Source organism: Ambystoma mexicanum, chromosome 3q (assembly GCF_040938575.1).
Source record: "Ambystoma mexicanum isolate Mex_15411 chromosome 3q, UKY_AmexF1_1, whole genome shotgun sequence".
Classification (NCBI taxonomy): Eukaryota; Metazoa; Chordata; class Amphibia; order Caudata; family Ambystomatidae; genus Ambystoma; species Ambystoma mexicanum.
Window position 1 is genome coordinate 874,831,600 of NC_090926.1, and position 18,317 is coordinate 874,849,916.

The 18,317-nt window shown below is 48.4% G+C and overlaps 1 protein-coding gene across 5 annotated transcripts in view; it reads right to left on the reverse strand.

Annotated features, from left to right (window-relative positions):
• The window catches only part of LOC138583065 (sterile alpha motif domain-containing protein 9-like), a 275,663-nt gene that overhangs the window by 66,808 nt on the left and 190,538 nt on the right, over positions 1–18,317 (reverse strand). For 2 of the 5 annotated variants that reach the window (XM_069654985.1, XM_069654981.1), the window contains exon 1: positions 10,577–10,816. The exons of the other annotated variants lie outside the window; for them this stretch is intronic. The gene's annotated coding sequence lies outside the window, so the exon portion shown is untranslated. Of the gene's footprint in view, positions 1–10,576; positions 10,817–18,317 lie in introns of those variants that run through there. 5 annotated transcript variants of the gene reach the window in all.

The following is an 18,317-nucleotide window of genomic DNA, read 5'->3' on the forward strand; positions in this document are numbered from 1 at the left end:
CCCACATTTTGGCAAGTTGTTCCCCATTCCGAGTGTTACGCCCCGTGTTCCGCCTACTTTTGTTGCGTGCGCCGCGCTATGTGCGATTTTCGCTGTGGCCTGTGCGATTTTCGCTGTGACCTGGCGCACGCCGTTAGATGGCTGTGCGCCAACGTGCGCCGCGCACTTTTTTATCGCACATCAGATGGTTTTTTCGCGCACGCCCTTCCATGAATCGATGTGTGCTGCTTTTCGTGCGATTTTCGCAATTCCACTGCGATTCGCACGTCTTTGCCCACTTGCGCAGCGCTAATTATTCCATGAATCGGCCTCTTAGTATTGGCAGGCGAGAATACCAGGAAAGAAGAAGACGATTTAAAGAACTGTGTTTGTGGTAAAAAGATGTGGTGGAAAGAAGTTGGTAACTTTAGCACCTTTTGATGAACTAATGCAATACCAAAAGTAGTTTCTGTGCTATCCTGACTAAAGCGTTTCCTTTGAAGAATAAGTGTGATGTGCTAATAAATACTTGCCATTTTGACGAGAACAATTATCTTGGTTTATGAACTTCTGTTTTGAGGAAGAGACATTTACTCTACTAAACAGGAGACTGTGAGGAACAACAGTCGTTTTGATTTGTGACCACGCATCTTTAAAAGAGACATTTACTTTGCTAAGTGGAAGGACACAGTAAATGGAAAAGGCTTTTTGTGTTACACTAAACAGAACTTTATTGCATCAGAAGTCCAACCCTGGTCACAAGGAGTACTCTATAAAAACCTTTGAGTTTGTTTCGGTTGATATTTTGTTGAACTAAAGACAGCCAAACATTCCTTGTATAATTTTGTTGTGTGTATTAATGAAAGAGTCAGAGACTTTTTGGAAACGGGGTAATTTTTCTTTAGCTTTAGTTTGCTAGGCAGGGACATCCTCGTTAGGTTACGGAAAAATAGGCATTGATCTCACCCCTCTTTACTTAATAAAATGGCAACGTTTGAGAAAACTATACCTTTGTGTCTGTCTCACTTTTCTGTCTCACTTTTCTGACCCCTCACAGACACCGCTCCTTAACTCATATGTTACCCACAACGAGATGTACAGAGCACTGGTACTTTATAGCTAGATGTGTGCTATGTGTAACCCAAAATACAAATATCAGAATACAAAGAAAACAGATAATGTGTACTGGATAGAATGCTCACACATGTCTACAGTATTTGAATTTAAAAGGGCAGAGAACAATTAAGAGTGCAGTGAAGTTTGATTTATTTTGATTTGTAAGGTGGTGCATGTTCCAGAGTACTAAGCAATCCAAAGGATCCAACTATGCCCATGCCAGGTATGAGTGCTGTATCCTCTGCTGTTTCTTTCTTTGCTGGTACTTGTAGTTTTGTTTTTCCATTATAAATGTGGGGCTCTGAGACAACAGATGCACGTGACATTGGGTCAACTTGAGCAGTCTGTATTATTCCTGTGGCAGGCCTTGCAAATTTCAGAAAATTCCACTAGACCTACAGGGCACGTACCGTAGTTTACGTACTTGTCCCCAAGGGGACAAGTGAACAGAAATGCCCAAGGCTCTCTGTAAAACAGTGCATTTCACGATAAGCACACTTCATATTTGGTGCAATGATGCCACGCAAAGGTAGGCCATGCGCAGTGAAACTTTTATTTGCCATTTAATGCAAAGAATATCTGTCTGCAGTAAATGACAGATGCGTTTCAAACATCCCCATACTCCCCAGCAAGGTCAAGTACCATGCAAATGGTACTCACCCTTCATACAATCTACTCACTGATGCAAGTGGGCTAGTAGATTTTGCGGGCCCTGTGTGGGTTGGTTTTATTATCTCTGAAGTTTATTTGCGTGTTTTCATTGCATGGAGCATGTATGCAGATTGTTATGCATTAGGTCAGGGGTCTGCAATCTTTGGCTCTCTAGATGTTTTGGACTGCAACTGCCATTAAGCCAGCAAAGTCAATGGTGATGCGGAATCATGGGAGTTGCAGTCTAAAATATCTGGAGAGCCACAGGTTGCAGACTCCTGCATTAGGTCAACAATATGTACACCGTTACAAAGAAAAGTAATCCATTTCTTTGCTTGTCAAACAAGCAGACAGTTTTGCACATTTGTTAACACAAATTAAACAATTTGTTTCACAAATTAAACAATCAGCTACTGCAAACCATGGTGGGAAGGGAGCTTGGATTTGAAATGCATAAGGCCCATCACAGTTTAACCACCCCAACAATAGCAGAATTGGGCTCTAGCACCTGTAAGGAACTCATGGTGGCAACAGTAAAGACAGACACAAGTGATCACAGTTCAAGGGTGTTTATTAAACTGTATAATGGGTGGGAAAAACGCCTAATCTAAACCTAAATCTAGGATGGGAGCATCAAATAATAATAAGGCAGTCCCAGTGGCATCTTGTCAAATAAAAAGGGTCTATACTAAAACACCTATTGCCAATCCTTACAACTAAGTTAAAAATAGTGTGGGATAATGTTCTCAAGAAAAGAAAGAAGTGTTCACCAAATGATGTCAGGATGGTATGGCCGGGGTCTCCCTTCTCTACGTCTTTAGCACGGGACAAGGTGGGACTCTTGAGCACAGCACACTCCTGGGCCTCGCAGGCATGAGGTTATAGTTCCTTGCAACAAAATCAGGATCTTCTGGGGCCTAGTCTCTTTTCATGCAAAGGTCTCTTGCCTTAGAAGGCTTGGCGGTCCATAAACAACAAACAAAAAGTATCTTCAATAAATCTTCACGGGTGATTTCTCTTCACCCTTGGATGCCCCTCAACAGGGCTTTAATCCTTCTTGCAATGCTGGTCTCCCTCGGTTGGGTTCACTACGGCTTTTTGCTCAGACTTTTTTACTTGTTGTATTCACGAGTCTCAATGTCTCTTTAAACAATCTTTCGCTGTGGACATCCCTTGGCCGGTTTCACTCTTCTCAACACAATGTTCACGTGGTTATCGTACTTCACTCCTTTTTGCAGGCATCCCTCAGCCGAGTTCACACCTGCCAGCTACACAGTTCACTTTACACAATGCGGGATTTACTTCCCTTTGCTTTCTTCTTGGTTATGGGTCAAAGACTTTCAATTGTACAATGGGTTTTACTCGACCTTTCTATGACCACTTTGACCTCTTGCGTTGGCTCTCTTAGGGCCTCCTGGGTTCTGTAGTTTTAACAAACGGGGACCGGTCAGAGTCTTTCGAATGAGCGTGCACGTAGCGTCGGAACACTCTGCTGCTGTTCTCTCCCTGAATTGTTTCAACAGTTCTGCAACGCACAAAGCCTTTGTTCTTGATTCACACTATGTTGCCATCTGCAACCTTCATTCAACACAGTTCCGTTTACGATCGGTTCTCCCTCTGACTCGCTGGCTGTGATGAACCTTTTGGTATTTCTTGTCTCTGGAGTCAAGGGCGGTACCACGGTAACAAGCGTCTCTCCCTGACTTGATTATCAGTGTAGGAGTGCTCCATGCACCATTGGCCTCTATTATTCCACATGCTAGCTATTGTTCCTGGCCTTCACATTCCTTTCACAGAGGCTTTGCGTGTCTGGGTTGAAAAGGGCAAGGGCACTTCCCTCCTTGTCGTCCTTTTGGTTATCGCCGCCTTTCTCCTCCTCTTGAACTGCCGTCCTGGAATAGCTGTCTTGTTGTGCTGTCTGCCTTGCTCAAAGTGTGCTCTCGTGCTCTGCCTTTTATCCCTGTGGGGAAGGGGAAGGGCCGTCAGGTGTGCGTAGTTCTTGTCAAGTGCCTAACTCTGCCTGTCCCTTGTGTTGGGACAAGTCATGTAAACAGCTCTGTTAGTCTGTTGTCTGTCACAATGTAGGAACGTTTTCGCGTTGGAAAAGGGGGGGTAGAACTTCTGAATATCCTACGGGGTAGGATGGGGAAAAGATGTTATAGGGAAGGGGGTACCGCGTCTCACCAGTCGGTGTCCCATTTCCACTGCCCGAGGAGCTCTCATCCAGGTGATCCTCCCGCACTGGTCCACCCCCAGGAACTGGATTCAATAGCGATGGCAGAGTCCTGGCCACCTGGATGACAGATCCCCGGGGACTAGCGGGTGAGACACCTTCAGGTTTCTCACCCCACCCCTTCCCGAAATTCTGGGCCATTCCTGGAGGGACCTGTGGACCTTCAGAGAATCCAGACTGCATGTCTTAGCACTTTGTTTTGCCACAAAAAAATATAGAAGGTGGGTTTGGATTAGGTTTAGGAAGTGGGCTGAGGGCAGCTACGCAGGGACACTCCCTGTTTTTTTCAGTAAAACAAATGGCAAAAATTGAGTGAAAAAAATTTGGCGAAATTTAATTCAGCAAAATCATTTGAACAAACCTCATAGATCAGATTAAGGTATTTTAAAAGGAGCTTTTTTTGTAAACATCAGTTTATAGCCAGGATGTCCACTACAGTGAGGGGCAACAAAAAATAAAGTTTGCTTTTATGTGGATAGCAAATGTTCTTATCATGTATTACAGCAAACTGCAAATTTGTGACAAACAATCTCTATAGCAGGTGACCCTTTCCCACAATTTCTATTAGAATGAGGATCATGCTTATTATGACATAGAAAAAAAAGCACAGGCTTTACCAATGCGTTTTACACAGCACCATGTTTCCATTCATTTGAATGGCAGAGAAGGGGCATGGAACTAAATTGCCTTTCCACCACTATGATCCTCGCCGTAATACAAAGGCACACACGTTTTCACCTGCATGACATTATCAAGCTTGTGCAAATGCTTTGGATTCCTATGGAATCTGCCTGCTTTTTGCACTACCTATAAGCAGGCAGATTTTAAAGGAATACATTGCAAACACTGCCTGTCATGCATAATGAGAAGTGGCCTTCACTCAATTTGCACTGCAAAGTGAAAGAACGTAGGTGAACAGGCAATTACCGTATGCATTTACGCCTTTGTTTTGCACTTCATAGTGCAAATGACTATAACTGCATGCAGGGGACCTGTTTACATGAAAGAGCAAACATAACCGCTCACCTCCATGCATTTTACATTTTTAAGTAAATGGGCCCAGTGTATTTTATAAATTGCAAAAAAGCTAAGTACTTGACATTAGTAGATTTTTCAGACTATCATTATTTTGCATTGTAGAATTTACAGTTTTCCATTCAGGATGTGGAAAATACAGTACCAATGATATTCTTTTGGCTTAACATGTTCTTATCTGTATGTACAAGTTGTCAGCTTGCTTTACTATGGGATTTGTGTATTTTTCAAGTAAACACTATAAAACAGTATTACTTTAATCCCTGAAAGCCAAAAATTGAATATGTGTACCAAGTAGAACTCAGAAGGTATGTAGCCACTGCCAAATTTGCAGACGGGGTTAAACCACTTTCAGTGCCTAAACAAAGTTTGTAATCTCACTGTGAATTAACTGCAGAAAGTGAAGCCCTTAGAAGTGACTACGTGTTGCCCCGCCAAGGCTGCCACCTAGAATTATGTTATTGTTGCAGTGAACCTCCCTCAGTTGCCATACTACTTAATTGGATAGGCAGATGTATAGCCTCACCAGCCAGTCACTGCAGCAGAGATTATAGCAGACTGACAGTGATTTCCTGCCCTGTTGCTTCCAGTCTCCGTAGTTGCCGGCACAGTTAAAAATACTACGCCTAATGAAAATGAGTGAAACTCTTTGGTATGCTTGGTTATGCTATCTTTTTGAGTGTTGCACATCCATTTTTCACAGGATCTGAAAGCAGCAGGTTAGGGGACTAACAATGGGCGGGAAATGGATGTTTTGTTGCAATGTTGATGCGTGCAGATTCGAAAAGGTAAAGCTGTCTGTAGCGTGCAAGATTTCGCTATATTGTGATTCGTATAGAGCAGTGGTTAATTTGCGCTCCAAGTTGTTAAATGGTTTATTAGACTGTGGTGTCTGTCAGAACGGTGTTTAAAGGCTGTGGAGAGTTGCGTTGGTGTATCTATTGTAGGTTTGTGTGGTATTTAGGGGAATTTAGTATAGACATTTTTCTTCAATCGGTGTACATTCTATTCTGTAATCTATGTTGTTTTGCTGCCGGATGCGGTGTGTTGAGATGTGTTGTTAGATTAAGGGATGCTATGTCAGATGACACTATGGTAGGACACAAGTTCAGGGTTCACAGTTCAGTTTCCTGGGACCTCCCTTCAAAGACACAGCAGCTGAAGCGCCTATCAGTCTTACATGGGATTATGGTACAATGCAGTTGAATATATATCATAAAACAGCAACTGACAAATCCAACAAGGCACAGCAACACAACCATGGAAGGAATTGGGCTGGAATAAGACTGAGCTGTGCTCTATGTAGACCCGAGAGACAAACCCCACCCAAGATGAGGAAGCTCTCTGCACCCGACTGCCGTGAACCTCCTGCGTCTGAGACACAGACACAGCATTCAGGAATCTGCCGGAGCAGGAGACTTGCGGCAGTCAGGGGCAGAGAGCTTCCTGAACTTGGGCGGGTTTACTGCATATCGCCACTCAGCTGCACGAACAGAGAGACACAACTGTGTTTCTATGTGTGCATCTTAGCGGGGACAACCCACACTTGTGCCCCCCCACACTCATGCTTCAACCTCCACACTAGTGGTACTTGACCCCAAATATTGCCTGAGAGCCAAACCCCACCCAAGTTGTGAAAGCTCTCTGCACCAACTGCTGTGAGCCTCCTGAACGTTGTGTCCGTCTCTGGAAACGGCCAGAGTCTTGCTGTGTCTCAGACACAGCGGTCAGGAGACGTGCGGCGAACGTGGGGGGTTTACTGCATATCACCACTCAGCTGCACGAATAGAGACACAACAGTGTTTCTACGTGTGCAGCTGAGCGGCGATATGCAACAACTTCATAGAATGCATCTGAAAGTCGTCCTTTGTCGGACAGCCCAAACTGAAACAATGAAACCTCTTAAAGCTGTATACAGGTCTCATACTTTGCTCAAATTTTACTGTCATGATAAGGTTAAAGGATATTTGTACACTGCACTATCACCACCGGAGTGGTCCCCTGGTGCTCTGGGGGCTGTGAAAAAGGGAAGGGAGGGGTGAGTTAGTGGGAATGAGCTGGAAAAGTGCAAGGGAGCAGTGATGTGCTGTTGGCAATCTCAACCCGGTTAGCTCCGTTGGCTGGACTTGGGGTGTTTCCGGTCGGTAGCCGTCGTGTACTGTTGTGCAAGTCTATGTGTGGTTTGTTTTGTTGTTGCAGTGAAGCGAAGTTTGTGCGGATTGTTGCGTTTATAGGCTTGTGGTTGTGTTTGGTTAGTTTGAGAGGTGTGCAGAGGGGTGCAATTGTTAGTGGATTGGTTAATTGGCATAGCTAACATTTACATTTCTATCCAAATGTGGCACATGATAACATTTATATTTCCATCTAGATACAATGCCTAGTGTTTAAGATTCATACCTGCCTACATTTGAAAATCAAAAACCCTGAGATGTATGCCCCGCCCACAGTCACACAAAACTCCACCCATTTTCACATGGCCCCGCCCACATGTCAAAAAGGTAAACTCTGTTGTAATGTGATGTGACGTCAGAAATGTGCAGTTCAAATTGAAATATGCGTATTTCATTAAATTGCCTTTTCACAACCACCCAAATTGCATAGGACAAAAGGCATAAAATCAACAGGTTAAAATGTGCACATGTAAACTCCAAGAACCAATACAAAGGTTTTCCCTGAATTTTGCAGTACCGAAATTGGACATTTCACCTTAGTTGTTTTTCATCAGGTTATTTAGTGCAGTGGTGAGTTGTCCAGCCTGCAAATCTGATGGCTGTGGTTCAATGGGGCTGAGTCCACCCTAACATGGGCAAAAAGAATGAAAGCAAAAGAAACGCGCATTCGCATTGAAAGTCGGCAAAAAAGAATGCGTTATTTTGCTTCACCTGCATTCTTTTTGCCAATGTGCTGGAAGCGTTACAGTCATTGCAGCAGAGACAAAGCCACATTCGGGCAGGGAGCCGCGGTGGCGAAGTCCTGCAAGGATTTTTTAAAAAGCGATCAGTGAAACGTGACCCTCCAACCCCAACAACGGGCTCATAGGAGGCACATTTGCGCCGTTTCCGGGTCCGCGCAATCCTCCACCCGATTGGCTACCGGCAGCAGTCTTTGGCAGCCAATCGGGTGGAGGATCTGACGGGCCCCAGAAAGAACACCAAAATTCCTGAGATTCCAGGGTCTTCCCTGGAGACCCGGAGAAATGATTAAAATTCCTGAGTCTCTGGGCAAAATCCAGAGGTTAGGCAGGTATGCCTCACAAGGCTCACTCCTGGCCCTGTAATCTCTCTTGCTGCCTTCTCCCCTCACTTCTTCCATTTACGGCGACCGGAGCTGCGACTTGGATGCCTCCCCACTTCTATCCTGAGGCCCTGCAATGCACAGGGTACATTTTCGGAACTGCAGGTAAGCCCCCCTGGGCTTATTGTATCGGCGCATGATGGCGCCACAGCATACTTTTAAAACATTTTGCTAATTTCACTACATGACTTGGCCATCAGCCACATGTACTTTATGGGCTATAATTAGCAGATTGCAGGCATGCTTTGTGCGTTGTGTGTTTTGCCTCACTGGGTTCTCGAGGCACAGCCATTCCAAGATGGCTTTTTCTTTGTTGGGCACCGGAGTGCCTTCCATCCTGCTGCTGGTAGCCTGGGATTGGCCCTGGCCCACTCCATCTGGGCCAATGAGGAGGCCGGCAGGCTTGGCCGGCCCTCCTCACAAGACTCACTCCTAAGGCCCCGTCTACCCCTGTCCAACACGGCACGCCTCTAGCCTCCCTTTCTAGGCACCCTTGAGGGTGCACTTGCACTCCCCTGCCCCCCACCAGTGTCCCATGTCACCCCTGCCCTCCCTACCCCCGCCAGTTGTCCCCATGTCACTCCTGCCCCCGCCATTGTCCCCATGTCACCCCTGCCCCCCGCCAGTGTCCCCATGTCTCCCCTGACCCCTGCCAGTGTCCCCATGTCACCCCTGCCCCCCGCCAGTGTCCCCATGACTCCCCTGCCCCCGCCAGTGTCCCTATGTCACCCATACCCCCGCCAGTGTCCCCATATCTCTGCTGCCCCTGCCAGTGTTCCCATGTCACCCTTTCCCCCGCCAGTGTCCCCATGTCACCCCTGCCCCCCGCCAGTGTCCCCATGTCTCCCCTCGCCAGTGTCCCCATGTCTCCCTGCCCCGCCAGTGTCCCCATGTCACCCATAACCCCACCAGTGTCCCCATGTCTCCCCTGCCCCCGCCAGTGTCCCCTTGTCACCCCTGCCCCCACCAGTGTCCCATTGTCACCCCTGCCCCCCGCCAGTGTCCCCTTGTCACCCCTGCCCCCGCCAGTTGTCCCCATGTGACCCCTGCCCCACCATTGTCCCCATGTCACCCCTGCCCCCACCAGTGTCCCCATGTCACCTCTGCCCCCCGCCAGTGTGCCCATGTCACCTCTGTCCCCTGCAAGTGAGCCCTTGTCACCCCTGCCAGTGTCCCCATGTCTCCCCTGCATCCCCCTTTTCCATCCCCCCTTCTTCTTCACCCTCTTTCTTCCCTTTTCCCCCTGTGTTTGCTCTTTCCCCCCCTTCTCTCCTTCCTGCCTTTACACCTTGCCCCCTCTCCCCTCTCCACCACCCCCCCCCCCCGTCTTCCGTCTGTCTTTTTCGGGCACTACCCCAATTGCCGTCAGGCATAGTAATTCGTAGCCGCCTGTCTTGTAGACATTTCCCCCTCTCCCTCCCTTTCTCCACCCCACCCCTTTACCCTAAACTTTAATGCACTTACTTTTATCATCGGTCCCTCGACCACTGATAACAGCTTGTCTGTCCCCCCTTTCCTTCCGTTTTGTCCCTCCCTCTCCCTCCCCAGCACCATCTGGAATAGTCGTCGACCTTCAACTGATAGTAACTTGTTTTGTTCCTCTCCTCAGCTCTACTCTCCTCCCCTCATCCCCTCCCTCCCCCTCCTCTTGTCACTCTTGCACTGCAACAATTGTCGTCAGGCATAGTAATGCTACTGCTCATTTTGTTTTCCATCCTTCCTCCCTCAACTCTCCCTTATTGTTACATGCACTTGTACTATCTATTATGATTTGATAGTTATTTCTCACCTTCTGTACTGTTTCAAGGACTTGTATGAATGTACTGTTTTTTTCTCCCATGTTCCCTCCCTCCTTGAAGCACTTTGAAACACTTTGTGTATAGGTTCTATACGAATAAACAATCAATCAATCGTGGCGCATGCTAACATTCACATTTCTTTCTAGGCGTGGCACATGCCCACATCCAATGAATGAATGCTCGTTTGAATTACTAACATAGACATGTTTGATAAACATGTCTGCGTTAGTAACAAACTACCCTCTCCTCACCCAGGGTCTAGTTGTGCCCCTGGACTTATAATGAGCGCACTCAATCGTCAGCAAGGGGTGTGGGCAAAACAAGAGAGGAGGGGGTGCCGAGTGAGTCTTACCATTCCATGCACACCCTCCGACCTCGCCCACGAAACTATCCTGCCAGGGGTCGAACAATTTGAATCACTTCCGTGATTAAGAAGAAAGGAAACCTGCGAACAAACGGCAACGCGTACCTCATATCGTGTGCTCGAGCTGACGTGGGCCAACGCCGTGAAAGACAGTGACCCGCACTCTTAATATGGCGACCACTGTCTCCCCTTCTTTGTTCCTGCTGCGGCTCCTCGCGCGCTGCCGCTCTGATAGTCGGCCGGGCGGAGCTCGGATATTACTGCTTTACTCTGCTCTTCACGCGACTAGCAGCGAAGGAAGTTGCCCCTCTTTTTCAGACTTTTTCTTGACGGACACATCCTTTGAACGCTGCGGGACTTCTGCAGTTTCAGTTTCGTTTCCATCTTTTCTCTGAAGAGTGAGGGGAATGCATGCAATGTTTTCCGATTAGTCACTTTCAGTGTAATTGTCTTTCAACATACCAGACGGAGAAGTCGCACAGACATTTTAAATTAGAAATGAAATGTCCCTGCTACAGCCTCCAAATGAACCCTCGTCTTTAACTGGTTTTAAAGGAAAGTTACATTTGAACCAGCCTAAGGTCCTAGCAGAAATGAAGCACGGAAACAGATTACGGCGCGAGCACGCAGGGATTGGGAACACAGAAGTGGGAGAAATGGGATCGTTTGTGGCTGTGTCCTGCACAATGTTGCGAACACATACAAGACACAACTGGCCATCAGCAACAGATTCTGTGACTCAGACCCATTCACAGGCCACTTCATATTTCCTGCAACTTTATGGTCAAAGGCCCACGTCTGACCACTGCCATGTCCGCACAAAGGTGCATGGAATGGCTCATGGCACCTGAAGTCTCTCCCACCAATCAACACTCAAGGCAATAGTTTGTGGGACAACCAGGGTCGGACTGGGGCATACAATTGCCTCTGGCACTCAATGAAGAAGTGGCCCACCATTGCAAATGGCAATTCATTCCTTTTGTGACCGACGGTTTCAGTAGTACCCAAGGGAGAGTTTTTTCATAAAATGTGATGCAAATTTCGCAATTTAAAGAATATTTATTCAGTAACAATGGGCAAAACTACTAGCTGCATAGTAAAGTAACTCATCAAACTGGCCCACATTGACCAAAAAAGCTTACTTGCCAAAATTCTGTGACCAAAAAGATGTAGGATTTTTCAAGTTTGAAAAATAATAATTCTCGTAACAATGACATCACAGGAAAATACAAAACATACAAACAGCACAACATGGAAAGATGTTGAAATGTTAAAAATGTATAATTCTAAATGGTAACAGCAAATTGTCGGCAGATGCTGTGTGATGGTGTTACACTTGCCACTTGCTTTCACTGGTGGTTCACCTAAGGGTTGACCTGGCAAGAGTGCAGGACAGAGCCAAGTAGCTGTCAGGTCAGTGGTTTGGTCTGAGTGCAATCAAAGTAATCACCTACCAGTCCACTGTACAAACAGACTAATTAATGTGTTGCATGCTTTGTCCTGGAGCCTGCCATGGAGTCACATAAATTACTTACCACTGTAAAAAGCAGTAGGATCTGTCACTGAAATCTGTAGGCGGTAGGACGGCTTCAAAAGCAGTAGCCTACTGCCTAAATCTGTAGGGTTGGCAAGTATGTGGCACACTTTGATCAAAATAACTGTCTCATACTAGCATTTTTCATTTTTGGTTCGGGCATTGCCCTATAGCTCAATCCAAGCATGGGGACAGAACAGGACAAAGTGGTTGATGCCGCCTTAATAAGTACTTTTGCACCACCTGAATAAAAGACCCAAGGTAAAGCGTTCCATACTATTTCATCTGATGCTGGTTCAGGAGGATGTGCATGAACTGTTCTTGTCCTTATACAAGAGACTGTCTGCACCGTTGGGTCTCCAGATGTGTTGTACTACATCTCCCATCAGCCCTTCTCAGCATAATCAATGCTGAGTTATGATGTGATATGGCATTTATAACGCGCCTATACACAAGTGTTTCAAGGCGCGATGAGGCAAGGGGGGGAACAAAGGGGGACAGACAACGATTCTACTAGGCCAGGTGTCATTCAGATCGCGCAAGTGCATGGGAAGGGGCGAAAGGAAAAGTGCGAGGGGGAAGGGAGAGGGAAAAGTGCAGTACATGGGAAAGTGGAATAAATAAGATAAATAACGGCCAGCTAGTGGCAAGTGCAAGGAAGTGCAGGCTTAAGTGCTGGTAGGGGGACTGAAGGGGTACAGAAAACATTGCCAGGGGGGGCAGTCCAGGTGGCCAAATGACGTGGCCTGGGCCAAAGATCAGAAAGGGTGGCCAGGTAACCAGTGCAGTTACAGTAGGGAGTTTAGCGGGGGAGAGAAAGCAGAAGCAAGGTTTTGAGGTGCTTCCGGAACCTGAGATGGTTCTCCTCCAGTTTCAGGGATACAGGAAGGCTGTTCCAGAGAGAGGCCCCTGCCGAAGAGAGTGATCTGCCACCAACTTTTTGCTTGGAGAAGCGACTGACCCTGAGGGAGTTGGAGGCGGATGAGCGAAGAGCTCGAGAAGGAAGATATTTAGGAAGAGAGAGTTGAAGGTATTGCGGCCCCAGACCCCAGAAGGCCTTGTGTACAATGCAGAGGGTTTTGAACTTAATGCTCGCAGCCACTGGGAGCCAGTGCAGAGATTTCAGTCCTGGGGAGATACGGTCCCTGGGCTTGAGGCCAAGGACAAGTCTCGCAGTCCTGTTCTGGAGAAGTTGCACAGGGCGGAGAGTAGAGGCAGGCAGATTTAGATAGAGGCTGTTACACTAGCCCAGCTTAGAGAGGAATAGAGCTCTGGAGACAGTGAGCTCCTGGGGGAAGGAGAGGAAAGGAAGAATACCTCTGAGGAGGTGTAGCTGGTAGTGTGACTTCTTAGAGATGTCAGAGATGTGAGGAAAGAAGGAGAGTGCAGAGTCGAAGATGACCCCGAGGTTTTTAGCCTTGCAGGTGGGAGTAGGAAGAGGGCCAAGAGAGGCCGGCCAGAGAGCTGCAGGGAAGGAGGGAGTGGGTGTGCCGATGAGTAGAATCTCAGTCTTACTGGCATTAAGGCAGAGGTCGTTGGCGGCGCACCACTCCTGGATGGCAGACAGTCCGAGATGAGGGAGGGAGAGGAGGAGGCCGAGGGTAGCCTGAAAATGAGCTGGTTATCACCCGCATAGCAATGAAAGTTGGGACAGAGAGCAGCGATACGGTGGGCAAGGAGTGCCAGGTATTGGTTGAACAGCCAGGGAGAGAGGTTAGATCCCTGGGGGACACCACAGGTAGAGAAAAAGATGTCGGAGAGGAAGGACCCAAGTTGGACCTGGGAGGGTCGGTTGGAGAGGAAAGAAGTCAGCCACGCCAGAGCCTGACCAGTGATACCCAGGTTATTACGGAGACGGTTGAGCAGGATGGCATGGTTGACGGTGTCAAAGGCAAAAGAGAGATCAAGCAAGATGAGAATGCAAGGGGTGTTTGAGTCAAGGTTGGTGAGCAGGTCTTCACGGATGTTTAGGAGAGCAGTTTCCATGCTTCTGGCAGCTCTGAAGCCAGACTGATGGTCATGAAGACAACCAACAGATTCAGTGTGGAGAGTGAGCTGGGAGATGGCCAGTTTCTCAAGGAGCTTGCCCAGGAACGGAGTGATGGAGATTGGGCGATAGTTAGCCAGGCAGGAGGGGTCAGCAGAGGGTTTCTTAAGAAGAGGGTGCACAAGGAGTGCTTCAGGGGGGAAGGGAAGACTCCAGTGGCGAAGGAGTGATTGCAGGAATCAGCCAGGGCAGGAGTCAGGGAGTCGATGACTTTCATAGATCGGACTTGTCTAGAAACCTCGTCTGCAGAGAAAAGGGGAAAGGAAGAGAAGGAGGGAGGAGGGATGGCTGCAGAAGGGCCAGAGGAAGAGCAGGGAAAAACGGGAGGGAGGGGAAAGGAGGAGAGCGAGGACAGGATGTCCTGAGTTTTAGAGATGAAGTGAGAAGCCAGTGCCGTGCAGAGGGCCTGGGAAGGGACAGGAGAGGTGGAGACTGCGGCAGGATTGGCCAGTTCCTTGCAGATTTTAAAGAGTTCAGCTGAGTTGTTAGATGCAGCAGAGACCCGGGCTTGGATATGAGCCTCTTCTTGGAGAGGGCGGAGAGCTGTTATTGCCTTTGCAGCAGGCGGCAGGCCAGTTTGTCAGAGGATGAGCTTGAAGCACGCCATTTCTTCTCGGCCAACCTACATTTGCGTTTTAGGGTGACGAGGTCTGAGTCATACCAGGAGTTACACTTGGCTTTGGGCTTCAGGCGGATTCTCATGACCGGAGCAAGGATTCAAGAGTATCAGATATAGAAGAGTTGAGCGTGAAGAGGGCTGTGTCAGGGTGAGAGTCAGCCAGAGGGTGAGGAGGGGGTGAGAAGGTGGCGGCGAAAGCCTCAACTGACACGCGCTTCATGGGTCGGAAGACTGAGAAGGTGGGTGGCAGTGACGGAGGTGGCTTGGCCTGCGGGGTAGGGAGGGTGAGGTGGGAGGATAGGAGAAAGTGATCACTCCAGGAGAGAGGAGTGGAGAGGGGGACAGAGAGTGGAAGGTCTGAGGAGATCAGAACATTGAGAGTGTGCCCTGCAGAAAGAGTCAGGCCAGAGGGGAGAATGGAGAGTGAGAGAGAGTCGCAGAGGTCGCGAAAGAGTTCAGAGGGGGGACATGGGGCATCCGGGTGGATGTTGAAGTCTCCAAGAAGGAGGAGTTGAGTGGTTGAGGCCAGGAGTGAGGAGGAGAGGTCCGCCCACTCAGAGAGGAAGGAAGACATCTGGCCAGGTGGCCGACAGATAGTAGCCACAGTAAGGGAATGGCTAGGGGAGAGAGCCTGCAGACGAGGCATTCAAAAGAGGAGTAGGCCTGCGTAGGAGTGACAAGAGGCAGGAATCCACTCAGGGAAGATAAGGGCTACACCCCCACCAGAGCGGTTGGGCCTGGGCACGGAGAGGATCTTGTAGCCATCTGGTAGGAGCGTGTCAAAGCTGGTGACAGAGCTGGCCGTAAACCATGTCTCAGTGAGACCGAGGACATCGAGGTCAAGTTCTTCAAGAAGGCGGCAGATATCAGAGGAATGTTTGACAGCGGAGCGGGAGTAAAGAGTGGCAATGTGGAGAAGGTTGCCACCCTTGAAGGACTTCCTGGGAGTTGTAGTAGAAAACACGTGGATAGCCACAGGTTGTAGACCCTTGTTATAGCACATCTAAATGAAAGAGGACTGTGGCCCAGCGACCAGGGCTCCTCTGTTACTATTTTCATCCACAAGTCAATCCTGGTTTTGAAAGGTTTATCCTGTGTCAGGCAGGACAGAAACCAGGCAGGTCACTTTACATCTTCTATGTAAAGATAAGGCACCTGCACACAAAACACCCCCCCAAAGTTCCTACCCCTACTTAGGGGACAAATTACCTAAACAAAAAATCACTACTGGAAGCCCCAATGTTCTGCGGAAACAGCCAAGGTTTGGCATACTCATTGGCTGGATGTCCCTCATGCTGTCCCGCCTGCTGACGCTGCAGCCAATTAACAATGTCTGCTGAGACCCAGACAAACCAGTGAGTAACCGAAACGGATGACGCTCTGTCGGTAGAGTCCAAGCTTTTATGGGGTCAAAAAGTAGTTCTTATTGTTGTCTGGGGTATTTGCAGGGAAGTAAAAATACATTTTACTTGAAAAAGCATATCTTTGCACACAGTAAGTGCCATGCATGTGAATGTAAGCGTCCCCAGAAACGCACCCCCCTTAGTGAGAGGCAATAAAGGACCCACCCCAGAAGGGGAATGAGGCCAGGACCAAGTGCGGGTGAGATCAAAAGAGCTTTATATAGATCAATATAGGGCATGCAAAGGACTCTGCAAACTCCGAGAGCGCTATGTCTGACAATGGCGAAGACTGTCCTACTTATTACAGAACTACATCACGCATGACACAAGCTATAGGGGGCACATAGTGTTAGGGATTGGGTGGTGATGGCTAGGTGGTATACATTGTATACAGTTGCTTCTCCAGGATTGGCGGACGTTGGTGCTGCACCACGTGGGGTGGAAGGTCAACTGGGCTCATCGGGGTGGAGTGCCGGGCCGGACATGCATTGTAACGATGATTGATAACTAAACTAACATTTGCCCTTTTGTCCACACATTCCCACCCATTCGTCACACTTTATGCTTTCCGTTGGTTTGCAACTCTTGGAAGCGCTGACCTTAGATCAATATGTGGACAGGAACATTGATATACGATCTGAAGTGTGTCAATACATCAGTTTGGAGGATACCTTAGGTTCAAACATTCTGGTCTCATGTGCATAGTCAGGGGCATGGGAGGGGTCGCTTGACCACCCTGTCTTGGCAGTTTAGGTGAGGGATGGTATTACGATCTGTTGGTACACGTGTGGGCGCCCCCCTTTTTAGGGTCATTAACTTGGGGTTGATGGAGATACCACTGGCATGTGACTGGTGCCTGAGAGACGGTGGGATTTAGGACCAGGTAGCTCGTAAATCATGGAGTCAGGCTGTGGCCGCCTCTGACATGGGGGAGGCGGAGGCTTGAAATGGGTCCAGCCGGGTCGGGAGGGGAGGCGAAGCTGTGCTGTTTGCACACCAGCTATCTCTAGAGGGCCTGGGCAGGAGGAGGGGGAAATGGCCTTGCAGCTATGTGCGCAGCATCTTGCACAAGGCGGTATACTGTCCCGTGGGTGAGGGGCGAATAACAACACATGGGGTCTCTAAAAGGACTCGTATGCATTTGCATTAGAAGGAATACTAACTAGGGACCATACCCTTTAGCACAACAATTCACATCTATAGTTGACATACGAACATGAGGTAGTGTTAGGCAAGTGTCTGTATAAAGAGGGCAACACATGTTATTACATATTGTTATCAGATAGCCAGTCTTTGTACATATCTACATTATAAACAATATCGGTTGCATATTTACTCTTTACCCATTCTCCTTCACATTAGCAGCAAACGTTAGTCAACCGGACATACATTACATAAATGGTTTCTACACATTGCAAGAGTTTTCGGGGTAGGTATAGGTGTGAGGCGCCATGCTGTCTAACGTTGGGGGCTTGGTACAGGGTCAGGGCCTGCAGGGTTTGGGCTGGTCTCAGTTACTTCCTAATGTTCCCGTTCATGGCTGGGGCAATGATGTACTGCGGAAGGTCAACAGCTACAGTGTTTTATTTTGTTGTTTGCTTGTGTCTGGTGGCTCGTGAGAACGAGTCCTCAGCGGATCTGCCATGCAGTGGGAGGTGGGGGAAGTGTGGGCCTCTGTGAGCGCGGTCGAGTGGGGGTCACTCTGCTGCTTTCATTGTGCAGGTTTGCTCTGCCTGGGTTAGATCTGCACGTTTCTAGCAAGATGGGGTTGGCTTAATACAAGATGGCGTCTGTGCTCTGCCACATAACGTGGTGGTGCAGCCTCACGTGTCGGTCTGCAGCCGCCCTGCCGCCTGGGCCCGGCAGCCGGTGGGCTGCCGACGAGTCATGAGTCTTCACCAGAGTGGGACATGCAGTGGGAGGGAGGGTCCCATTGACCTACCATCCCCTACACATGTTATAGGCCCTCTTCAGATGAGATTGTGAGTGGCATATACTGCTATTGCCTCTAGCAGAAACACATCAACATAGCAGTGTAGGGCCAGACACCTGCCTACTGGATCTTTTGCTGGGTTTTTTGTTGGGTGTATTGCTTAATTTCAGGAAGTAAAACAGGTTGGTGCATCACTTATCTTGGGGGCGGCCTCTGCACTTAAAAGCTCTGCCGGCAACAACAGCAGATGCAGGCCGCCTAATTGCGGCATACTTATTTGCGAGGTACGGATGTTGGCCCTCATCAACAC